Here is a 26,335-nt window from a genome sequence, read left to right on the forward strand (position 1 = left end):
TCTACCTCTCTCTTCTTGCAAATAAATAAATAAAAATATTTTTTAAAATTATACTAGAAAATATTCACTTAAAGAAAAAGGGAGAAGGAGACGGGAAAAAGACAAGAGGCATTCTGACAAAAGATAATTATCCATATCAATAATAATTAAATGTGAACTGACTAACCAATCCAAACAAGGGGCAATGATTGTCAGTCTGAGACTGTAGTCTAGGCAAAGCAAACAAACACAAAACCCAAGATATAACTATGTACACTATCTATAGAATCTCATTTGGAAAACAGAGTTGAAAATCAAAAAATGGAAGGAGATATACTATAAAAGTATATCAGAAAGCTAGACTGGCCATAACAATATCAGAAAGACAGACTAAAACAAAAAAGTCATTAGACAGAAAAGGAAGATGGGGACATCTTATAATGATATAAGGTTTAATCCAGCAGGAGGTCGTAATTACAAACATACATCACTTAACAGAGTCCCGAAATTAAACAAATATCCACAGAATGCGACACTCAACAGCAGCAAGATTATACACTCTCAAACACACACGGAAGGCTTTCCAGGATAGGCCATATGCTAGGTCATACAATGAACCCCGTTTTTATTTTAAAATGATTAAATTTATACACGGTGTGTTCTTTGATCTCAACAAAGGAAATTAGGAGTAAGCAATAGTGAGAAACTTGTGAAAATTCATAATTATATAGAAATAAAGCAACCAGCAACAAATAATCAAGTAAATAATCATAAGAAAAGTAAAACATACTTAGAGACAAATTAAAATGAGGATGCAGCATATTGAAACCTGTGAGATGAAGCTAGAGTGGTAATTAGAGAAAAATTAATAGCTTTAAATGTCTACATTTAAAAAGAAAAAAGGGGCTGGAGAGATGGCTCAGTGGTTAAGAGCATTTACTATACATGCATGAAGGCCTGAGGAGGCCCAAGAGATGGCTCTTGGAGTCCGATCTGCAGGACCCCCATAAACAGCTGTTCTGACTGGCCTAAAATTCATGGCAATCCTCCTCTGGAGTGCTGGGATTAATTGATGGCTGGGGAATCTTGATGAACTGCTAGTAGGCACATAAATGGTGTAGTTATTGTCTACACAGAAAAGAGCTGTGTATTCTCAAATGGTTAAACATAATACCACCTGACCCAGACATTATCCTCCTAGTATGTACCAGGAAACATGAAAATATGCCTGCCCAAATGATACATTAATATCCAAAGTAACAGTATCACAATAGCCTCCCCAAATATCTGGCACATGGCTACCCCTCTTTTGTTCTTTAGATACCTCCTTAAAGGTCATTTCCTCAGGGCTGGGGAGATAACTCCGTTGACAAAGTGCTCATAGCTCAAGCTGGAGTACTTGAGTTCAATGTCCAGACTCCATGTAAAAAAAAAAAAATCCAGAAGCCATGGTGGACTTCTGTAATTACAGTACAGTGATGCTGACAGCGACATGGGAGATGGAGACAGGAGGCTTTCCCAGGAAGTTCATTGCGAGCACAGCACAGCCAAGCACAGCAGAGCAAAAACCCAGAGACAGAGAGAGAGAAACTGTGGCCCAGAATGAAGTGAAGGTGAGAACTGACCCAAAAGTGGCCCTCTGTCCTCCACATGTGCATGCCTGCGCTCTCACACTCACAAACACGCACACACCACACAAACGAGCACATGTGTACATACATACACAGAGTTTTTTTTTTTTTAGGTCAATTTCTTAGAGATTACTAAATTTGGAGATTTAGTGTCCCCTAAATGTGTCACTTTTGGTAGGTGGTAGAACCTTGGAACCTCAGGAGAGGTCCTTAAGTCATGGGGGTTGTGTCCTCCAAAAATAGTTGTGAGACTGGTGGATTCTCTTGCTTTCTGCTCTGATCGGAGATACATTTTTACCCACATTCTCCACCATTGTTACACATTTCATTAGGTGGGCCAGCCAAGAGGCGGTCATGGCCTAAACTGCTCTATGCCATTTGGACTTTGAATCTTCAAAACTGTGAGCTAACTGAACATTTTCTCTTAAAAAATATTTATTTTCACGTGCATGCGTGTGTGTATGGGAGCTCCAGGGTCTCCTGACACTGCAAATAAATTCCAGATACTTGTGTCCCTTTCTGCATCTGGCTTTACGTGGGGGCTGGAAATTGAACCTCAGGCCAACAGGTTTTGCAAGCAAGAGCCTTTAGCCACTGAGACATCTCCCTAGTCTTTCTCTTTATAAGGTTAATTGCTTCAGGCATTTTATTGTAGTAACAGAAAGCTGATTAATACAGGGGGTTGTCTTGATCAACCTCAGGCTTCTGTAGGCTGATGTACCTTCTTCACATGGCATGCACCACACTCTCTGAATAGCTGCTTACTGAACTGTTCATATACTTACTGTGATCTGTACACTGGGCCTCCTGCCCATCTCACTAGATCATGAACACCTTGAAGATGGACATCCCATCTGTCCTGATTTGTTCACTGAATCTGTCAAGTGCCAGGCATATCATAGATGCACATTAAATATTTGTTGGATGACTGAGTGAACTGTAATGGATTTAGTTGGCTCTGTGTCTATTTTCCCACTAGGCTAGACTCCAGTTTCTCCTCTGCTTTTTTTGACTGATTGCGAAAGCTTGAGTTTTGGAAGGAGTGCCAACTTCTCATTTTTATTCAGTAGGTTGTCAGCTACTGTAAGCTATCTTTTTTCTACTTTACTTCAAGGCCCATAGATGATAGGTGAGGGCTGCCCTCCATTTCCTTCTCCCACATCAAAGGGATCAGCTTCAATTGCCTTGTCTGACCTCAAGTTAGGAGCAAACTAATCCCTGATTGGTGAATTTATAGCATGCCTTCTAGCATCTCCTGCCTACCCCAGTAGCAGGCATTGTTAATCAAGCATAGTTCTCTGTGCCGTATGGCCTGGAATATAGCGTTAGCATCCTTCTGACATGGCCACTCCATGCAGTGAATTCAATTGCCTAGATTGTTCATGTAATGGACTTTTGGCCACCATTCATTCAACATGACACAGTACACTAGGCTGTCACTTCCAAGCCAGTGGCCACACTCCGGCTCTCACCTTCAGAGTCAAGGGAAGGTACCAGACAGGCTGGTAGTGTGGGAGGTACAATGGGCTGAGTCCAAGAACCTTGCTCCCAGTGGGGTCTGGACTGTCCTATTCTGACCCCAGTTGCTGAAGGAGTTTAGGACACAGTGGTCACTCTCCAACCCAAAGCAGATATGATACCAGAAAGCCATTACAGTAAGAGATGCAGGTGTCCAGAGTGCGAACCTGGGGGTGTATGTGTCCCTGCCTACCTGGCACAGCATGTAGAACCTTCTGCTGCTGCAGGTGCTAGTCCCATCAGGTCACCTTGAAGATGCCCTGCCCTCTGCCTCTGCAGCAGGGAAGGGGACTCCAGATTCATCATCAGTTGGGTAGAAGATGGCATCCCCTATGCCTACAGATGAAGCCAGTTGGCACCAGCGTGGTCTGTGTGGCCAGTGGGAAGTTAATCTCGCAGTCATCGCCACCTGGGCACAGCAGAGCCTCTGCTCGAAATCGTGAGGGAAACACTTGCAGTTTCCAAACTCGGGGCCATGTTATCCAGAAGATCAATATGACTGCAGAGCAATGGCACAGCGACAGTCCCCTCTGCTGCCCCTGCCTCTCCGTCCCCTGCACCAGCTGTGGCAAGGACAGAGGAGGAAGCCAGATTTGCTTCTGTCCCTGAATTCCTTCTGGAGCAGCTCCTCCAAGGTGCCCAGGATCAAGTGGACACTGTGCTTCTCCAGGCTCATGCCTCCCTGATATGCCACCCTCCTCCACAAGCCAGCAGGAGTGGTGGCCATTTCCCAGGCGCCTACTACATGGTCTACCGTGCTCAGTACTTCTCACACACTGTGTCATCGCATTTTGTGTCTGTGACGGCCCACCACGGGATCCTAAGGCAAGAAAGAGGTAAGGACACAGCCTGAGAGGGGTTAAGGAGTTTCACCAAAGTCACAGAGCACTACAGAAAGGGGGCTGGGTCGGTGGCAAGGCAAAGCTCCACGCCCTGAGCTCACTCTGCCTCGGCATTTAGATGTGGTTCTGCAGACACCTGGCACCGTGCCTGGAAAACTCATGGTTCCTGGATCCTGTAAAAGTGAATTCTTCTTTCCTTAAAATGATGCCTGGCCTTTTCTGGGGCCACTTTATGTGATGTGGGCTTGTTTAGGACACATTAGCTAAACACTGCTAGTTAAGGTTCCAGAGTTGGGTGCCTGTGTGTCTTGGGTGGGTAAACAGGAAATAGGAAGATGACTAGGGTTGGGGAAGGGGTCAGCGCTGTGTGGATGTTCTTGGCAGGAGTGGCGCGATGCTGATCATACCGTGGCTCTCACAGACTGAGCATTCACTACGCACCAACTAGGTTCTACACCCTGTACAAGCATGATTAGCTCATTTAATCTTCAGAGACGCCCCCGTTCCCACCCTACGCACAGGTGCTATCTTTCCCTCCACTCTGCAGATGAGGAAGCAAGGCACAGAACTTATCAAAGTGATGGGGCCAGACCTCTCATTACAGCTCCAGAACCTTCACTCCTCAGCTCTGGTTTCATTAGAACTGCAGGGCAAGCACACATCCTCCTTGTCCTGTCCCCCTCTCCCTCCCCAGGCCCAGCTCAGAAAGCAAGCCCAAGAGCCACCTGAAATGTACCAAGAGCAGCCAGTGACTGACCGCTTCATATGCCTTGGAGAAGGAGGAAGAAGCTGCCCTTTGTCACAATCACTCATGGACGCACCCTCCTTTCATCACTCACCTGACTCCCCAGTCCACCCGTGAGATCCACAGTCACTTACGAGCCAGGCACATGGTCAGGATGGAGTATGCGTGTTCATTAAGTCTTATGGGGGAGATGGTTTGCTTTGAGACAGGGTCTCTGTAGTTGACGCTGGCTTGGAACTCATGATCCTCCTGGCTTAGCCTTCTAAGAGTCGAGAGTGCAGGAATGTGCTACAAGGCCTTGACTTCAAGTCAGGTCTTGATGAAGGAGTCCAAATCTACGGGTGGGTCCAGTCTGTGGCTAACCAGTCTAGCAAACTTCACTGCAGAAGAATTTGGGACCCCTGAGGGGGAAATCAGTGCATTTGCGGTATCACAAGAGAGGTGAAGCTTCAGAGGAGGCTGGTGGGGGATAACCTTGGAGAGGCTGACAGGGCCAGAATATTAGGGTTCAGAGTGGCACAGAGTGTTTTTTTTCTTTTCTTTTAAAATATTTTTCATGTATATTTATTTGAGAGACAGAGAGAAAGATACAGAGAGAGGCAGATAGAGAGAGGAATAGAGAATGGGCATGCCATGGCCTTTAGCCACTACAAACAAACTTCAGATGCCACGTGCATCTGGCTTATGTGGGTACTGGAGGATCAAACCTGGGTCCTTAGGCTTCACAGGCAAGCATCATAAATGCTAAGCCATCTTCCCAAACCTCTTTTAAAAAAATTAATTAATTAATTAATTTGAGAGAGAAGAGGCAGAGAAAGACAGAGTGCACCAGGGACTCTAACTACCACAAATGAACCCCAGGTGCATGCACCTCCTTGTGCATCTGGCTTACATGGTACTAGGGAATCAAACCTGGGTTATTAGTCTTTATAGGCAAGTGCCTTAAACACTAAGCAATCTCTCCAGCCCTTCTTTCCTTTTTTTTTTTTTTTTTTAAATAAGAGAGAGTGAGTGTGTGTGTGTGAGAGGGATAAAGAGAGAGAGAATTGGCATACTAGGGCCTCCACCCACTGCAATTGAACTCCAGACACATGTACCACCTTGTGTGAATGCATGACTTTGCACATGTGTGTCACCTTGTACATCTGGCTTCTGTGGGATCTGGGGAGTTGAACATTGGTTCTTAGGCTTCACAGGCAAGTTCCTTAACCATTAAGCCATCTTTCCAGCACCCTTTTCTTTCTTTCTTTCCTTCCTTCCTTCCTTCCTTCCTTCCTTCCTTCCTTCCTTCCTTCCTTCCTTCCTTTCTCTCTCTCTCTCTTTCTTTTTTGCTCACTCTAGCCCAGGCTGACCTGGACTTCACATGTAGTCTCAGGGTGGTCTTGAACTCATGGCAGTCCTCCTACCTCTGCCTCCCAAGTGCTGGGTTTACCACCTTATCATCATTTACTAAGGTTTTATCTCTGGCTGGACCTATTGGCTAGAAAATCCACTGAAACAGTTTCAAAAATCATTTTTGCTATTTCTGAGCCAGCTGACATTGCAGTATGGAACAGAGCTGTGCTGGACTGAGACACTCCACTAGATCCCACACCTAAGTCAAGTTTCTTGTTAGACTACTCACCTCAACTACCTAAGCTCTTTTCTCTTTCATTACCCTCTAGAGTTGTCTCTTAAGCCATTCTCAAAGAAACTACAATTCCCTCTTTTTACTTATTTATTTAAATTATTTATTTATGAGAAGAGAGAGAGAGAGAAAAGAGAAAATTTGGGCTATGGGTGCACCAGGGCTTCCTGTTGCTGTAAACAAACTCTAGATATGCCTGTACTACTTTGTGTGTCTGGCTTTATGTGGGTACTAGGGAATGAAACCTGGGTCATCAAGCTTCATAAGCAGGTTCCTTCAACCACTGAGCCATCTATCCAGTCCCAAGAAACTAGGTTCCTGTTACACTGGTCAGTGTTACTCGTACATATTAGATAAGAAGGAGGTGGTGGAATTGGGTTAAAGCAGCTGCTGAGGGCTGGCTGGGCCCACCAGAGGGATTAGCTCCCACATGCTAACTTGTGTTATAAGACCTAACATCACGACCCAGAGAAATAGCCGACTTTCCAGAACCTCATGAATAATTGACCCACAGGATGTTGAAATTCATGAAGGCTGCATTTAGTTATCAGCTGTCCTACCTAGGAAAAGAGAAGGTTCATGGAGGACTGTGTGAAGGCCATGTCCCCCACAAGCCCAGCCTGCAGCTGCTGTGGCTGAGGCTTTCTCAACTCCTGCTCACCTGGAGTTTCACTGTGGCTTTCTGCCTTGGAACCTACACTGAGGGCTTTATAACAGTGTGTTAACTGAACGTATCGTCCATCAATACCGTCGGTATTCTGTGGGTGAGAGCACATGTAAAAGATGTATCCAAGTATGAAGACCATGAAAATCTTTGCTTGCCCTAAGAGTTACTTTGGCACATGCCAGTAACCCCAGCATCTGAGAGGAGGGGGAAGGAGGATCAGGAGTTCGAGATCATCTTGGTCTACATAGTGAGTTGTGCGGACAGCCTGGGGTACATGAGACTTGGTCTCAAGAACAAAACAAAGCAAAACAAAGAAACCAAAAAAAGATGAGAACTATGTAACTGATTCCCTTTGCCATTTTTTTTTTTTTTGCCTCCATATAATACTCAGAGATGTTTCGACAGATTAACTTCAGCAGGACAGGAACCTGGCCTTCCCTGGCTCTCTGGTACTAGTTTGCATCATCTAAGATAGAGATTCACAGATTATCTCTGTGAGTCAAATTTGGGGGAATTAGCCTGATTTAGGGTCTATACAGATCACTATTTCCTTATTTTCTATTATAGCTATGAATAATCATCTTGACTTGGGGGTATTGCTCATTGACAAACACAGCCCCCTTTTAAAAGCTTTATTGAGAGTATGACCCTGCAAGTGGGAAACTCTCTGTTAGCAATACTGGCTGTTTATGTTCCTTAGTTCCCTCATCTTTGATCCAATCTAATGGTCTCAGGGTCGCCTGAGACAGTCTACACACTCCTTAAATCAACCGCAAAGCTGGCTAAACCTGTCAAGGTACCATTTCAGTTCCTTTCAGGTAAGAATGGCGAGTCTATGGAGTTCCTGTCTGGAATGGTGCCCCTCCACTGTCCACCCACCAACTCTGTCCCATCAAGTGCGATGGTCATGAAAGCCAGTGGCTTCCCTGCTCCTGCTGATGAGGGAGAGCGAGATAACTTAGGGCACTGATGTTTAAGTGGCAGGCAGTCTCAGTGCTGAATAGACAGGAAAGGGCAGCTGCAGAAAGGGATGTGTAGACTAGCTGACAACTGAACAGGGAACCAGAAAGCAGGTCCTGAGAGGTCCACTGCATCTCCTGGGCTCTCCGGGCTGTGAAAAAGTGGAACAGAACCAGTGCCTGTCTGGTTAACGTGGCCTGGATTTATGTGCAAAGAGATGTGAGCAAACTTACTTGAAAACAACCCGAGGATTCTGTGTTCTCCACAGCCCTCAAACCACACATCCATGGGCAGAGCATGTAGGCTCTACAGTCTTGAGATGTTTGTGTATGACCTCTGACCTCTGACCTCTGACCACTCTTTGCATGATACTGACAGATACGCAGACACAAGTCAACTATTAGGAAGGAAATCTTAAACATACAAACAATACAGAAAACTTAGACATTTTTTTTTTAACAGATATAGTTTGGGCCAGCACTAAACAAACAATAACCTCTCTTGAAGGGTAAATGGCAGAGTCCAGTTTCTACAACATATTATCAAAATGTCCAATATTCAACAAAAATGCAATGCAGAGAAACAAGAAAAATGTGGTTCATGTTCAGAAAATAATTAAACAAATGCAAAACAAATAAGCGATCCATAAAAGCTACCAGTGCACATTCTCAGGTGTTGAATTGAATAGACAAACATGTTAAAGCAGTTAGTATAAATAGGCACATACAGAAATTCCTGTTTAGAGAATTTTAAGGACAGGGTGATGACAATGTGTCAAGGACTAGGTAATTTCAGTAAAGACATGTAAATTATAGTCAAGAACCAGAGGAAGCTAGGTGTGGGGGAGCATGACTGCAATCCCAGCACCTGGGAGGTAGAGGCAGGAAGATCAGGAGTTCAAGGTCATCCTCACCTACATAGTGAATTGAGACCAACCTACACTACACGAAACTTTGACTCAAAAAACAAAAAATAGGGCTTGAGTGATGGCTTAGTGCTTAAGGCGTTTGCCTGCAAAGCCAAAGGACCCAAGTTTGACCCCCCAGAACCCATGTAAGCCAGATGCACAAGGTATCACATGCACCTGCAGTTCATTTGCAGTGACTGGAGGCCCTGGTGTGTCCATACTCTCTCTCTCTCCCTCTCCCTCTTTTTCTCTCTCAAATAATTGAATAAAAAATAAGAAAAATAAAGAAAAAAGAGCCAAATGGAAATTCTGAGCTGAGGAATAGTAAGTGAAATAAATCTTTAGAGGGGCTGGAGAGATGGTTTATCAGTTAAAGTGCTTGCCTACAAAACCTAATAACCAGATTTCAATTCCCCAGTACCCATATTAAGCCAGATGTACAAAGTGGCACATGCATCTGGAGTTTGATTTAAAAATTTTTTTTTTAAATTTATTTCATTTGAGAGTGACAGAGAGAGAAAGAGGGGGAGAGATAGAAAGAGAGAGAGAGAGAGAGGGAGTGTACAGGTGCGCCAGGGCCTCCACCCACTGCAAATGAACTCCAGATGCATGTGCCACCTTGCATATCTGTCTTATATGGGCCCTGGGGAATTGAGCCTTGAACAGGGGTCCTTAGGCTTCACAGGCAAGCGCTTAACTGCTAAACCATATCTCCAGCCCTGGAGTTTGCTTTTAGTGACTAGAGGCCCTGGTGTGTCCATTCTCTCTCTTTCTCTCCTCTCTATCTCTTTCTGCTTGCAAATAAATAAATAAAACACTTAAAATATCATTAGAGTGTTCATCACAAACCTGATATGTTGGAAGAACAAGCTAGTAGATCTGAAAACAAATCCATAGAAAATTCTCCAATGTAAGAAACAAAGAAAAAAAGACATGAAAAAAAAATAGACAAACAAACTGAAGAGAACCTCAGAAATGCTTAAAATAATATTAAACTCTCCAAATATGGAGAATGGGAGCTTCATCATGAGGTCAGGGAAGGGGCAAAAAATAATTTGGAGAAATAGTTGACAAACTTCCCCAAATTCTGATAAATTCAAGAAAATCAACAACTCCCCAGTAGAATAAATACAAAGATATTCACATCTGTCTACCAGCTGAACAATGGAAGACCAAAGACAGAGAGAAGCCATAAGAGCCCACACTGATGGACAACACGACAGACAGCTGACCTCTGGTCAGAAACCACACGGGGACAACACGACAGACAGCTGACCTCTGGTCAGAAACCACACGGGGACAACACGACAGACAGCTGACCTCCAGTCAGAAACCACACGGGGACAACACGACAGCTGACTTCTAGAGAGAAACCACAGAGGGCAGGAGGCGTTTGAATGATACTGTCAAGTCAACTGCTAAATAAGAGTTTTTTATTTGCAAAAATATCCTTTGAAATTGAAGGTGAAATAAAGACATTTCTCAAAAACAAAAATGGGAGATTTTGCCTGGAGAGATTATCACTAAAAAGGAATGACAGCAGATGCTAATTTGAATCCACAGGAAGAAATGTGAAGTTCTGGCTATAGCAAATATATGTAGGTAAGTAGAAAAGATTTTGTAAATACATTCTTTTTTCATTTTCTCTCTTAATTTCTTTAAAAGACATAAGATTGTAGAAACAGTATTTATAATTTGTTTTGTTGGGCTCATGTTATGTGTAAATGTAATAATGGGGGAGCTGTGTTGAAGCAGTTTCTCTCCCTCTCTCTCTCTCTCTCTTTTGTTTTTTTGAGGTAGGATTTTGCTGTAGCCCAGGCTGACCTGGAATTCACTCTGTAGTTTCAGGATGACCTTGAACTCACAGTAGTCCTCCTATCTCTGCCTCTCAAATGCTTTGATTAAATGTGAGCCACCACACCCAGCTTAGTTTCTCTATTTCTTTGATTTGAGTTATGGTTATTCTGAAGTAGCATGTGATTCAGTAAAGAGACATATAATCCCTAGAGCAATCACTGATACAAGTTTTAAATAATAGTAAAAAAAATTCTCAGAAGACTCCAACTAGTACATTAACCACATTTACTTAACACCAATGAAGGCAGAGATGAACAAAATAAGACATGAAGTATTTCAAATCAATTTGTGTTTATAAAAATAGATTAATGGATTAATAACCCAACTTAAGAGCTGGAGAGATGGCTCAGTGGTTAAAAGCATTTTCTTGCAAAGCCTGCCAGCCCAGGTTCGAATACTCAGCATGCACATAAAGCCTGATGCACAAAATAACTCATGTGTCTGTAGTTCATTTGCAGCAGCAAGTGGCCCTGGTGTACCATAGTGTCTCTCTCTCATAAGTAAATAAATAAATAGCAAAAAAAAAAAACAACCATGCTTAAGCATCAGAGATTATCAGAATGAATAAACTGGTAAAGCCCAACCACACACTAGCTCTCAGAATCACTTTAGTTAGGTTCAAAGAAAACGATTTTGAAAATAGAATAGAAAAATGGCCAGGGAGAGAAAAATTACTGCCTGTTCAAGCTGGAGTATGAGTTTGATCCCCAGGCCCCGCCCCGGCAGGCTTCCATCCGCATGCTGATGCCAGGGCTGACAGTGAGATGAGAGGTGGAGGAAGGAGGAATTTCCCAAAAGCTTGAGGCAAGCGCAGCTGAAAACAGCAGATTCAAGAATCCAGAGAGAGAAACCCTACCTCGAACGAGGTGGTATGGAAAGAATTGACTTGAAAAGTGATCCTCTGACCTCCACATGTGCACCATGGCATGCATGCATCTGTACCCATACACATGAACATGCACAAGCAGATTACCGCACGTGCACACACACATGCACACACACAAAAAATGGAAGAAGACATACCACACTAACAGTTGGTATGGTTATGTTGATTTCAGACAAAGTAGAATTTAAGGCCAGAAAAAATTACTGGTGACAGTCATTTCATAGTGCTGAGCCAATTTATCAGGGAGAAAGATATTGTTTGACACATGTACCAAACAATGAGGTCCCTCAAACGGGAAGTGAAATCATCAGAAATGAAAAGAGGTTCAGAGAGTTCGATGTTCCAACCTCAGTAAGTAACAGGACAGTCAGTCAGAAACTCATCAAGTATCTAGGAGGCTTGAGCAAACACTACCAACCAACTTGACGAAATTGATGGGTGAGGTCTTTCGTTTTGGTTAGTTTTGATGCAGGTTTCACTCTAGCCCAGGCTGACTTGGAACTCACTCTGTAGCTCCAGATTTGCTTCAAACTCATAGTAATCCTCCTACCTCAGTCTCCTCAGTGCTGAGTCAAAAGGTGTGTGTCATCATTTCTGGTATAACTGATATTCATAGAACATTTCACCAAGCAAAGATTACATGTTCTTTTCAAGTATACATGGGACATTCTTCAGGATATATGGGCCATAAAATGAGTAGTAGTATATTTAGAAAGATCAGAATCATACAAAATATGTTCTCTGTCCATTGTGGAATTAAAGAGAAGATCCACAATAGAAAGTTATGTAGACAATGTCACATTGGCTGGCCACATATGTCAAGCCCTCTCTTCCTCTCTAGTAGGAGAGGAACTACATCTCCACTATAGTTGCCCTTATCACTGTGGCCTGGGGCAGGGCCCTGTGGATTCAGAACTTGGTGCATGGAAAAGGTGGTAAGATTTTGTCTCTTGATCCACAGAGGGTCTCTCAGCAGCCAGAATTAACCAGGGCATTGGAGAGAGCAACATGAGGTAAGAGGGTATTAATGATAGCATAGGGATGGGGATATAGCTCAGTCAGTAGAGTGCCTGCTTGGCATGCACAAAGCCCTGGGCTTGATCCCTGCACCATGTACAATTTGGAGTGTTGCTGCTTGCTTGCACTCTCAGCACTCAGGAGGTGGAGGCCAGAGGGTCAGAAGTTCAAGATCATTCTCAGATATGCAGTGTGGCCAGCTCGGGCTACATGAGACCAGCCTCAAAAGGAAAAAAAAAAAAAAAACAAAACAGACAATATAAGTACTAGGGCTTATTTCAGGAAATAAGCTAGGTAACCCTAAGCTACATAACAAGACCCTGTCTCTCTCTCCTCTCTCTCTCCCCTAATCCCTCCCTCTCCCCCTTCCCTCTCTCTCAATCTCTCTCTCTCTCTCTCTCTCTCTCTCTCTCTCTATATATATATATATATATGACATGGGTTCAAATCCTAACCCTGCATCTGGTTGGTAGTGGTCATTGAACAAGTCAGGTCTCTGAGCCTCTACTGTCGGATCTGTAAAATAGGAGCAGCACCTTCTGCTATAAGTAAGCTACTCAAAGCACACTAACAGGAAGCCTGGCTCATAATAGGTGTTCAATATACAGCTATGAGACCTTAAACTAAAAAAACTAGATGGATCAAAATGAGGAAGGCAACACAATAAACAAGAAATGATCAAGCGGTGTCTTTATGACCTTAGATTTCTTAAACAGAGCACAAACAATCCTAACCATTAAAACTAAAGTAATTGGCCTATACAGAAATAGAGAATTGTGGTGGGAATTTAGAGTGAGAAGTGGTGTGGGTTGGAAGGGGGCTGCTCAGGGATGATATGTGAGCAGGGTCAAAGTCATGGCTGGAATAGGCAAAAAGCTTTTGAAAGCAGACCTAAACAAGCCCATCCTTTACAGTGTGCCCCAGGACCCTGGAGAATGCTTCTTCCTGAGCTGTTTGGGTGTCTGGAAGTGGTTAATGAATCCTGATGCACAGAAAGACCCTCTTCACGTTGTCATGGAACCATACTTTTAAAAAAAGATATTTTATTTATTTGAGACAGAGGGAGAGAGAGAAAGAAGGGAGAGAGAGAAAATGGGCACACTAGGGCCTCTAGCCACTGCAAACAAACTCCAGATGCAAGCACCACATTGTGCATTTGGTTTATGTGGGTTCTGGGAAATTGATCCTGGGTCCTTAGGTTTTGCAGACAAATGCCTTAACCACTAAGCAATCTCCCCGGCCCATCATCTTTTTTTTTTTTTAAATATTGTTTTAAATTTATTTATTTGAGAGCGACAGACACAGAGAGAAAGACAGATAGAGGGAGAGAGAGAGAATGGGCACGCCAGGGCTTCCAGCCTCTGCAAACGAACTCCAGACGCATGTGCCCCCTTGTGCATCTGGCTAACGTGGGACCTGGGGAACCGAGCCTCGAACCAGGGTCCTTAGGCTTCACAGGCAAGCGCTTAACCGCTAAGCCATCTCTCCAGCCCCCATCTTTCTTTTTATGATCAGTTTTGCATTCTAATGGGTTTGGTTTTTTTTTTTGCAGGCTATACAAGAGAGTCGTGACACCAATTACAGCAGTTCAATATCAAACCGTATTAATGGAGCAGAGTAGGTCTGTGATGATACAGGTAAGTCAATTTTGAAACGTAGTGACAGACCCTAAGACAGCCTTTGTTCAAATACATGGTCAGTAAAAATCCCCACAGGATTCCTTTTCAGTTGGAAGTATGCAAATCTTAGCCACAGATAACAGAAAATGTGGCTACTCAGACTGTCTGTTAAGGACGGCTCACACTGTCAGTGCTGTTGGCACCTCCCATTACCTGTTTCAGTGTTCTTGTCACTTGAGTATTTCCCATCTACATCTGAAATCTATGCTGTTGGTTACTGGATGAATCTGAGAAACAGACCCTCAGTTTGTTTTTATGGTACGTTTTGTATTCTTGTCTAGATCAAAGCCAATGTCAAACAAAGGAATGCCGTTGTGCCTCTTTGTTCCATGTGTGCTTCATTAACTTTCCATCCCTGTGGCTTTGTAACCAGACAATTGTGTAGAGCTGGGCCTCTCACTTTTTATGTGTTGAAAAGCAAATCCCACAGTAGGAGAAACACTGGAAATGCAAGGATTGTGTAGTATGGACATGGAAACTGTAAATGTTGATTAGGCCAGATAGGGAACTTCCTTCAGACTGGTGCTTACACTATTCCATCCAGGGTCTTTATTTAATGCTCAGTATAATTGATATCTTTAAAGAATTTAAAGATCATGCCACTGGTTTCTGAATATACAAATTCAGTTGTAAATTACATCCTGTCTGGAAATCTGATAGTCATGTTGTTGTAGATAATTGGATTTTATGGTTGGAAGAAAGGCCAGCACATTAGTATTGCAGGTAAAATTGATCATCGCACTCCTGTGCAAAGATAATATGGAGTCATGCCACAATGCTACTATCCTGTTTACAGAGTGCTGGCGACACAGTATGTATGTATAATAGCTGCATATACCCCAAGGTCCCGAAAATACTGGACTCATTGTTGACATTTCAAAGTATTGGAGGGAACACTTTATCTTGAAAAAAATAATTTTTAAAAAATTTTATTCATCTATTTGACAGAAAGAGGGGGAGAGAGAGAGAGAGTGGACACACCAGGGCCTCCAGCCACTGCAAACAAATTCCAGATGCTTGCGCCTGTTTGTGCACCTGGCTTACGTGGGTCCTGGGGAGTAGAACCTGGGTCCTTTAGCTTTGCAAGCAAACGCCTTAACTGCTAAGCCATCCCTCTAGCCCCCCAAAATGATATTTTTAAAGTTTGAATTATTTCATCAGTGATCTCTTAAATTTTACTTAACCTTAAATCTGAAATTTTAGTAACAACAGACAAAACCTTTTCATCAGGACTGCTATGCAACTGAAAATGCACGCAGCAGGGCTTTCACATTTCTACACGCACATTCTTGGAATCTTGGCCTTCATGTGCATACATGTGTACCAATGAACATGTAAACACATACATGCACGAACACCACACACAAGTGGGGGGGGGGAGAAAATTGGGCAAAAGACTCAGGAAGTCCTTTAACAAAAGGGATGTTCAAGGTAGTATATTATGCCACCATTACAACTGATATCTTGCAAAAACAATGCCAACTGTTGTAGGGTACAGAGTAACCAGGACCCACAGTTATTGCTGGGGAGGGGCAGATTGGTACAGCCACTTTGAAAGGGTCTAGCTCTATTTATGGAAGGCAAACATACATATATCTTACAGCCTAAATCCCGCTCCTAGGTGGAATGCATTTTCTAACCAAAATGCGTCTATATATTCACTGGAACAGCTGCAGGCTATGATAGCCACAGGCAGCTGTTAAATACAAATTAATTAAATTAAAAGCCAATTCTTCAGTTGCACTATCCACAAATTCGAATGTTCACTGGCTACACATGGCTAGAGGGCTGTTCATACCAGACAGGGAAGAGTTAAAACAGCTTCATTACTATAGAATGTTCTACTGGACATCCCTGTGCTCAGATGTCTACAGTGCCAGGGATTCACTGCCCCAAAGTGAAGACAACTCAGTTGCCCATTAAAATAGAACGAAGAAGTTCTTTTTGATACACTTGCACAAAGAAATTATACAGTGGAGGAGTATATGATCTACAACTATATACAATAATGTAGGTGAGATTCACAAGATAATGTTGAGTAAAAGAAAATATACTGTATGATTCAATATGAAGTCTGAAATAGGCAACAGTAATTTAAGATGACAGGAATGAAGATCATGGATGCTCTTAGCGTTGGGTGGTGAGTGGAAAGCACAGGGAAGTTCTGGAAGTGGGAGGAATGTTTCCTGACCCGAAGTGCGCAGTTTGGTAGAAACCACTGAGCTACAGGCTGGTGTATTCTGTAAGTACAGTTTACTCAGTGGTATACTGACAAGGAAAGGAAGAAAGCAAGAATGAAGGAAAGAAAGGAAGGAAAAAGAAAAGGAAAGAGGGAAGGAAAAGAAGAAAGGAAGAGCCAGGCGTGGTGGTGGGAGGCAGAGGTAGGAGGATCACCATGAGTTTGAGACCACCCTGAGACTACATAGTGAATTCCAGGCCAGCCTGGGCTACAGTGAGATTCTACCTTGAAAAATTAAAAAAAAAAAAAGGAAGAAAAGGAAGAATGAACAATAGAAAGAGAGGCAGACAGAAAAAGGCAAAAGAGGAAGAAGAAAGTAAAGAAGGAAGAAAAAGGAATAAAATAAAGGAAGACAAAAGAAGAAAGAAAAGAGGAAGGAAGAGCCTTAGTAGTTCGACAATTTTTTTTTTTTTTTGAGGTAGGGTTTTGCTCTAGCCCAGGGGGACCTGGAATTCATTATGTAGTCTCAGGGTGGCCTCAAACTCATGGTGATCCTCCTATATCTGCCTTCAGAGTATTGGGATTAAAGGCGTGCACCACCACAGCCAGCTTAGATTGACAATTTTTTTAAAAATTTATTTTATTAATTAGAGACAGAGAGAGGGAGGGAGGGAAAGAGAGCGCGCGAGAGAGAATGGGCGCGCCAGGGCTCCAGCCACTGCAAATGAACTCCAGACGCGTGCACCCCCTTGTGCATCTGGCTAATGTGAGACCTAGAGAATTGAACCGGGGTCCTTAGGCTTCGCAGGCATGTGCCTTAACTAACTAAGCCATCTCTCCAGCCCCAGATTGACAATTTTTATGGTGTAAATACTTCCACCATGGTGAATTTCCAATGGTTTAGTCAATGGCATAATAAAACTCCTAAATATTTAATTAATGGCTCTTGTGAGCTGATATTTCTATTTAAACACACACACACACATATATCTCGGAGGTGGAGGACTGGCTCATTGCTTCCTAGAGAGGCAGGGAGATTCTGGTGCTTGAGGCTAGGAAGGGGGTCTGATGGCTGCTCCTAGCCTGACTATTATCGCCTTACAAGTGAGGTGTGTGTGTGTGTGTTCAGAGAGAGGAGAGAGAGAGAGACAGAGAGACAGAGAGAAGGCACCTGTTGTGATCACCTTTGTCCTTTCAAGGCAGAGCAGCTTGGTCCCAGTCTTGCTCTCACAGGAGCTACTCTTGGTGCACTTTCCTCTTATGTGCCAAAGGTGCTTCATATGGACACAGGAGATTGAGGTGGTAGTCACCCACACGCTGCGCAACCTGATCCAACCCTGTCTTTGGACTTAGTTTCAGCATGTGTGGGGAGAGGTGGAACAGAGTCCCAGGGGAGAGCCTCCCTTCCCAGGACCAGCAGGTAAGTGTACATTTAGTCTATGAGGTTGGGGGGGGGGGCGGTTGTCCAGGTTATCCCTCTACAAGCTCGCTCCTGATGACAGCCTGCCAAAATTGAGAGAGGGTCACTGTGCCAAGCTGGGGCTGCTAGGAGGAGCGTAGACTTAGGGGGACCCTTCAGGAAAGTCTGTGTGGGTCTGCAGCTGTCACTGTGAGATTAAGAGCCAGAGAAGAAAGACTAAATCCACCTTATTGTGCACCTGTGTGCTCACTAAACCCTCACGTCACATTAGAAACTGGATCCAGTTAGCTCATTCCGCAGGGGAATAAACAAAGGTGCAGATGACTGAAATATGGCTTCAGTGGCTGTTGAACCTGGGTCTCTTGGGCCTTGCTGTTGGGACTGCAGTAGGCTAGACCCACGCCCACACCCACTCCCTTTTCATGCAGACAAGGGCCAGCCAGTGCTGCAGGGGCCAGGGCCTGGGCCTTGGAATGAGTTACTTTCTGATTTTTATTTATTTATTCATTTAGTTATTTAATTGGAGAGAGAGAAAAAAAAATAGGCATGCCGGGGCCTCTAGCCACTGAAAACAAACTCCAGTTGCAGGCACCACCATGTGCATCTATCTGGCTTACGTGGGTCCTGGAGAATTGAACCTGGGTGCTTAGGCTTCGCAGGCAAGCACCTTAACTGCCAAGCCATCCCTCCAGCCCCAGAATGAGTTTCTTGAGCAAGACCTGAGATGAAGAGGAAGGAGTCCTCAAGACAGAGGAGAAGTGGGTTCCATTACATAGTGCTCTCAAGCTAATGGTCTGGGGACTTGCTGCAGACACTGTGACCTTCTCATCTTGATGCAAAAGCAAGTCTGGAAGTGAAAACATTCCCAAGCTTCAAGAGGGCTCCATGGGAGCACTGCCTTGGGCTTGCACCACACCCTGCTTTTGGATCCTATTTGCTCCTGGCAGAGAGGTCCTTGGGCAGGCGCTGCCTCTCTCCATGTCCCTCTCTCATCTCTGAAGCTTGCAGGCTACACACTTCTTCACAGAGGATGACCATACCCTCCCAACCACCTGGCACACTTCCAGGTGCAGGCAGAGCTGAGCGCCAGGATGGTTAATCCTGGGGAGTCCTGGGCAGAGAGACAGCAGTGTCCTTACTCATCCTTGGTTGGATAGCAGCCCACCCCCACCCATGTCCCTGGCTTTGAGATTGTGGATGTCAACCTCAGGGATCACACTTCCCTTGGCAAGACTTCTAGATGTGGAAATCACTGTGCCCTTCACTAACCTCAGGATCAGTCATCAGACCCTTCTCTCCCACACTGGCTCCACTGGTGACCTCACCCAGCTCCAATGGCACTGAGTGGCGCCCACACCCTGACAGCCCCCTAATTTACAGCTCCAGCTCCAGACTTGCCGCTGAGCTCCAGGCTCCTATGTCCAAGTGTCTGCCAGGATCTCCATCCTGTCACCCACAAGCATTTTGTATACAGTGTTTCAAGGCCTTTGACTGACTCAGTCCCCCACCAACCATGCCCACGAGTACTGTGACTGAGCAAATGGCAGCTCTGTCCTTCCACATGCTCAGCCCCAAACACTGTCACTCTGGATGCCTCTCTTCCCATCTATCTCAAATCTAGCATCACCTTCAGGTCTAGCCCCATGCTACCATCCCTGTTAATCCCCTTGTCCAAGACTGCTTCTACCTCCTGGGATGGAAATTTCCTAGCCTTCTCATTATCTCTTTTGCCTCTTCCTTGGTCCCTCTCCAGCCTCTTCTGCCAAAACCAGGATGGTCAAGTCCTTTCTCAGCTCACAACCCTCCAAGAGTCTCCTGAAAACAAAAGCCAAAGTCTTTCCAGGGTCTCCATGGCCCTCTGTCATCTAGCATATCAGTGCTGGTACTTTTCCTTTCCACCTCTTAAGGTGCATTGGCCTCCCTGTTGCTAGAACAAGTCACTATTGCTTCCACTTCTAAATCCCTGGTCTTGAGGCCTCATCCACTAGATCCCTGCCTAACTCCCTCTCCCCTCTGGGAACCTCCATTCCAGCCTCATCTTCTTGGAGCCCATACCTCTCCCATCACCTCACCCTGCTTTATTTGTCTTGATAGCGCATCCCACCATCTAACACGCTCTTCATTCTTTTGTTCATCTTTGTTCTTTCCCATTGACTACATCAGACCTGAGTCTGCTGCAACTCTGCGCATGACCATAACCCCGGTGCCCTTCTAGGTAGACACGCTTGAAAGATGCTTGTCAAATGAGTGAGCAGAGGCATGCTACAAGGAGCCTGAACTCAGGAATGGCCAACTGCAGCACAACAGGACTATGATGGAGTTGGGCTGCAGGTAACCAGGCAGAGACACAGGCTCAGCTGAAGACTCCCTCTGGCTGTCACGTCCATGGCCACCTTTACCTGGGGCTGTAGTGCTCCCATGGAGCCATGTTATCATGAGCCCTTGCCTCAAGCTTCACAGTAGACTACATAGCTAAAACTAACAAAACAAAATTCAATCCTTAAAGCCCACACCTCACCATCACTCTCTTCAGGGATGTTTGTGCCAAACTCACAGACCAAGTCAGTGTCCGCAAGCTCAGGTCCCAGAGAGATTTAGCAAGGATCACAGATTCCAGATGGGTCAGGACCCTGTCACTTACTCACCTTGTGCTCCTCCACTCCAGCCTCTCCCTACATTGTGACCAGCAGACACGTGGAGTGGACCGGCCTCCAGCCACATGTCCCATGGGACAGTCCATCTCCATGTTCATCGGCCTGCAGCCCTGTCTTTTTGTTTCTTGTCCTTAGAGGGAGGGTAGTAGGTGGGCCTTGAGGGGCTGGGGTCCTAGTAGGAAAGTTCCAACTACATTGGGAGAAATTTAAGTCCAGGGAACAAAGGAGGCTCTTTGGGAGGGGTCAGGAAGTCCTTCCTTAGGGCAGGTGGATACAGAGGAAAAGCCACTAACGGAGACCAGGACTGCTTCCAGGGCTGGTGAGCTCACTGGAAGAGGACAGTGAACAATGGGGACTTGGCCTGCTGGGAGCAGCGTGCAGGAGCTGATTGTGTCGCTGCTTTCAGTGTCCCAGCCGGGGTGGAATGCCCTCATGCCAGGAATCTCTAATACCGCATGATGGAGCATTTCAGGTACCAAGTCCTAGTCACAGACTTTATGCCAGACTAAAGAACTAAAAGGAAGAACACCCGAGAAGTTCAGGAGGCCATGAGGCCCTGCTGCAGGGGGATGGTCCCTCCAGGACATGTGGGGCAGGCTGGGCGCCACCTTGGCTTTTGGTCCAGCTGTGTTACGGCTAAAGCTGAGCCCTGATCAGACCTACTGAGTGCTACTCTGGCCCTGCAACCGGTAACACCTGGACAAATTCCTTCAACCTCCTGAGCCTTAGTCTCCTGCTGTGTAGAATGGGTATACTAACCCCTACTCCCTTTTTGCACAGCTTTCTCAAGGAAGCCAACAAAGTGCTGATCACAAGGCCTTGTAAACCCCTTCCTCCTCCCCCAAGCTATCTCATTTGGCCCAGCAACCTCTGAGCTACATACTCTTATTCATTCCTATTTAATAGATGAAGACAATGAGGCTCTGGGAGAAAGAACAACTAGCCTGAGTCCCTCCTTCTCTAGTCCCTTGTCTCAGGGGCTCATTCCACAGGCTGACGATCACTGGGTAGTGCCAGCATGTGTTTAGAGAGTCCAAGTTCACATTCACGCAGTGAGGAAGAAGGCCACAGCTGGTTAATGGTGCCTGTCATGGGCACAGAGATGGCAACTTTTGGAGCATGCTCCATCATATTCCTTCCTTGCCCTCACATTCATCCTTTGTTGCTGGCAGCTAAGCCTGCAGGGACAACTGGTGCGTGCGCAGACAACAGCATGACTTGGTTTGCTATAGTCTGGATTCTGAATGTCCCTCAAAGGCCCAGGCATTGAAGGCTTGTTCCCAGACCTGGGGCATTACTGGGAAGTGGTAGAACCTTTAATAGGTGAGATCTAGTGAGGGGAAGTTGGGTCAGTAGAGGCAGAGGGAGGTATTGGGAGCCCAAGTGTTGCCTCTTCCCCCACACACTCCCTTCCCTGATCTTCTGTCTTACCACACTCCCAGAAGCAATGGGGCCAGCTGATCATGGACAGAAGCCTCTGACCTCATGAGCCTGAGCCAAAATAAACCAGTCCTCTGTATAAGAAATGTCATCCAAATGATAGAAAGCTGGTCCAAGCCCCGAGTTCACATCTAGTGTCCCCACCTGTCTCTATCTCCCCTCTCCATCACTAAAGACCTGGGTAATACTGTTTAGAGAGAAGGTGACTTAAAGGACATTTCTTGAACTTTCTTTTTTTTTGGGGGGGGGGGTTTCAAAGTAGAGTCTTTCTCTAGCCCAGGCTGATGTGGAATTCACTATGTAGTCTCAGGCTGGCCTTGTACTCACAGTGATCCTCCTACCTCAGCCTCCTGAGGGCTGGGATTAAAGGCGTGCACCACCATGCTTGGGCTTCTTGAACATCGTTTTGGAGCCAAGCTTAACTTTTCCTGTTGTCTCTCCAGTCTGAGCAGTAAACCACAAGGGTGGCATTAGTGTTTCCATTTTGTGAGGCTTCTGGCAGTTAAGTAGCTTGCTCCAATCACACATCTGGCAAGTATCAGTGCTACATTGTTCTCACACTCGAACCTAACATCACACCAGCTCTGGCAGGGTGTGTGGGGGGTGCTAGGCATGGCAATTCCTCCCAGGCTGTAGGCAGCCACCATGAACTTAACAAAGATGTGCCCCACTTGACTTCTCTGTGCATCATGGGGTATTTCTACTTTCATTTTTGCTTTGTGACACATTCAATCCAAAGCTCTTCCTTCCTCAGATCTGTCCCCAGAGGCCAGAGGGAGGCAGCTCTCACCACCCCAGGGAGCTCCACCGAGCTGCCATCTGCTGGGTGACGATAAAGAGGCTTTGAAGCATCTGTTCCTTGAGCCTGGGTCCCTAGGGAGTCCTGAGCCTCCCTATCCAGCAGGGACCAGATGGAGACAGTTGCCCCACCCCCAGACTTCTTGATGAACCAGGTGGGTGTTCCTCATTCAGGACCCCAGGCAGGCCCTGTGCCGGCTGGGAAGTGGCTCACCAGACTTGGTGCTCACAGGTAGAGGAACTTCCATTTCTCCCACAGCAACCAGGCCAAAAAGCTTCCAGGCATCCCTTTACAGGTAGTAGACATGAGGCTTGCCCTGCCTTCACTGATGTCTGCCCAACTTCCGAGAGGCCAATGGGGCATCCACTTTGTTTTCTTCTTGTATGTATATATGTGGTGTGCATGTATGCATGTTCCTGTGTGTGTGTGTGTGTGTGTGTGTGTGTGTGTGGTGTATAGGCCAGAGTTCATATTGGGTGTATTTCTCAACTGTTTTTCCACCTTACTTTTCAGACAGGATCTCTTGTTGAACCTAAAGGTCACTGATTTATCTAGATTTGCTGGCCAGTAAGCCCTAAGTTTCCACCTGTCTCCACCAGGGCTGAGATTACAGTTGTGTGTCAACATGCCTGGCATTTTATGTGGATGGTGGGGATCTGAACTCAGGTCCTCATGCTTACACAGCAAGTATTTTACCCACTGAGCCGCTGAGCCATTTCTCCAGACTCCTTCTTTGCCTTTTTTTTTTTGGATACAGGGTATAACTCTGTAGCCCAAGCTGGCCTCAAGCTCTCTATGTACCTCAGGCTGGCTTTGAACTCATGGTGATCCTCTTGCCTCAGCCTTCTAAATGCTGACATCACATGCATGTGTCACTATGCCCAGCTACAGAGCATTTTGAGTCTAGTGGTTTGTGTACAGTGGAGGCAGCCCACGATGCATTTGTTCCATCTCCATTCATTTACTGGTCCACTTGTTCGACCAACATTTACTGAGCACCTCCTATACATTAGCCACTCTGAGCAGTGCTGCGGGCATGAGCCGGGCAACACGGCAGGCAGGGTCCCTGCTTTCTGGAAGCTCAGCTTCTATTGGTGGCGTGGATGGGTAAGCAAGCATAAGATACAGTTAGTGAGTGAGAGATCTCTAGAATGGATCTGAAGATGGATCAAGATGGTGATCTGCGGGTGTCATCCACAAACCCAAGGGCCCCCTTGCCATCAGCACTGACAGGCATACACTGAGGAGGGAAACTGAGAGCCAGAGCCGATGTTGATGCCCACAACAAAACAGCAACATTAAGCAAAGAGGGCTGAGAGGGAAGACAGCGTTTGGTTGGGGACATGGTGGATTTGGGGGGGCGAGGAGGGATGCCCAGGGGAGGCAGGCAGCAGGAGGCAGAGGAAGCCCAGGGAAGCCTCTGGCCTGCAGCTACAGCAGGAAGCCGGGCACAGAGAAGGGTGGGGTCTAGGTGGGCCTCGGGTTGAATGTCGCACACAGGTGCAGAGGATCCTCTCCTCCAGTGCCAAGGAGACCACCGAGGGTTAGGATGGGCAGTCAAAGAGGAGAGGTCAGGAGCCAGGCCACCCACATGGTGGGTCACCAAGAACAGTGGGGGGGGGGGGATGCAACCAAGCGTTGGAAACAGCGGGATGGACTCAACGACCGGAGCACATGTGGAGTGGGGGCTTGGCACGTAGAAGCAGACTGGGGGTGCTGAACAGCATGGGGAGAAAAGGGCACTTGAGATGAGGAGGCTCCACAATATCCCAAGCTCCCGGAACCCCCGTGGGCTCGGACAGCCCCTCATCTCTGAGACAGCTGTGTAGTCCAGAACGGCTGTGGAGAGATTTAAGAACTGCCTTTCCCTGCAGCCACCTGCAGGGCCTTACCCACAGGGCTTGATTATACATGTTATTAATTTAACACACATTTACTGGAGACCTTGTGTGTACCAGGCATTAGGTTTGCTAGGCTAGCATGTGGGACCAGGAAGGGATCACACCCTGGAGTCCCCTGGAGGTGGCTGTGCAGAGCTGTTCTGCGGCAGTGGTGTCTGGTAGCACACAGGAGGCAGGCTTTCAGGAGCCTGGGATTAACCCTCTGAAGTTCTGGAAATCCTGCCACACCTAACATTCCCAGCGTGGACCCTCGCCAGTCTTCTCTTCTCCTAGTTACTTCTGCCTCACCAGCAGGAAGGGGCAAAAACAGATCATGTCAGCCCCTTCAGGGCAGGTGGCTCTGAGTTTGAGGTGTCCTGAACCATTGCCTTCTCATCTGGCCTGGAACTCGGGCTTTTATTTCTTGATTCTGTCACAGCAGCAGTGACAACAGTGGCCATGAAATTCTAAGCTTGCATTGACCATGAGAAATCATCTCATCCGCTTTCAAACTCTACCCTACCCCATGTCCAGCAGCCTGGCTGAACTCCCCCATGCATGGACACACTCATTGGACAGTATACCCCACAGCGAGCCTCTTGCCCCCAGCCATTCCACCCAGATGCTTCTCCTGCTTCCCAAGGTTGCATTCTGTCAATATTCTAGAATTTGTTAACCCAGGCTGTGACTATTTGGGAGACATGTACCCAGCCCAGGATGTACAACATGGTCCAGTGGTTGAATTTTTTGTTGGTGGGGGGGCGTTGAGGTAGGGTCTCACTCTAGCCCAGGCTGACCTGGAATTCACTACGTAGTCTCAGGTGGCTTCTAACTCATAGTGATTCTCCTACCTCTGCCTCCTGAGTGCTGGGTTTAAAGGCATGTATCACCACGCCTGGCCCAGTGGTTGAAATTTAAATAGACCTTAGTGAGGGGTGAATCAAAGTGAATATGAGGGTCAGGACACAAGGTAGGAGATCTCTGATGTCATGCAGAATCACAGCCCTGACTCCTCAAGGAGAAGGGATGGGAAGTTTGGTATGCTCTCCATATTACAAGTGGTTACAGGGCTTGGGGGATACAAAGGCAGAAAGCTGTGTCTGTTGTGGGAGCAGTGAAAGTAGCATGATGGGTGGAGGTGGGGCTGGAGGGGACTAGGGGGTTGTTTTCTTGGGCTCCAGAGTAATACCTGGCCAGTCCATCACCTAGACTCTTCCCATAGGGGAGCAGTGAGAAGACTCTTACAGGGCAAAGTCATGCAGAATCTTCCTGCAGAATCAGTGAGGGGGGCCCTGGTGGGAGCTCTGGGATAGCCTTCCTTAGGGTAGTCAATCCCAAGAAGTGTGTTCCGGGAAAGCCCGATCATGAAGCATTTCTTGTGGATACTTAAACTGGGAAAGAACAGAAGGCCTTTTGTTTCCTATGGGAGCCACCACATGACACGCACCACCACAGGAAAGGCACTGTAGAGTCCTGGAGTATTTCTCACCTGGCTCAGCCAACACATCCCATGCCTACTTGGCTGTGGTGTGTGTGTGTATGTGAATTTCATTCATGTGCTTCAGAAGAATCCCTATCCACAGCTTGGGAAAGGTTGTTACAGGCCAAGTGTGACTTTCAGTTTCTAGGGAATGCTGTGGAGATGTCA

The 26,335-nt window shown here is 46.0% G+C and overlaps 1 protein-coding gene across 2 annotated transcripts in view; it reads right to left on the minus strand.

Annotated features, from left to right (window-relative positions):
- Window positions 1–26,335, minus strand: part of Bean1 (brain expressed associated with NEDD4 1) — a 48,599-nt gene that overhangs the window by 10,082 nt on the left and 12,182 nt on the right. The gene's annotated exons all lie outside the window — the stretch shown is intronic.

The sequence above is a fragment of the Jaculus jaculus genome, chromosome 1, assembly GCF_020740685.1.
Source record: "Jaculus jaculus isolate mJacJac1 chromosome 1, mJacJac1.mat.Y.cur, whole genome shotgun sequence".
NCBI classification, from domain to species: domain Eukaryota; kingdom Metazoa; phylum Chordata; class Mammalia; order Rodentia; family Dipodidae; genus Jaculus; species Jaculus jaculus.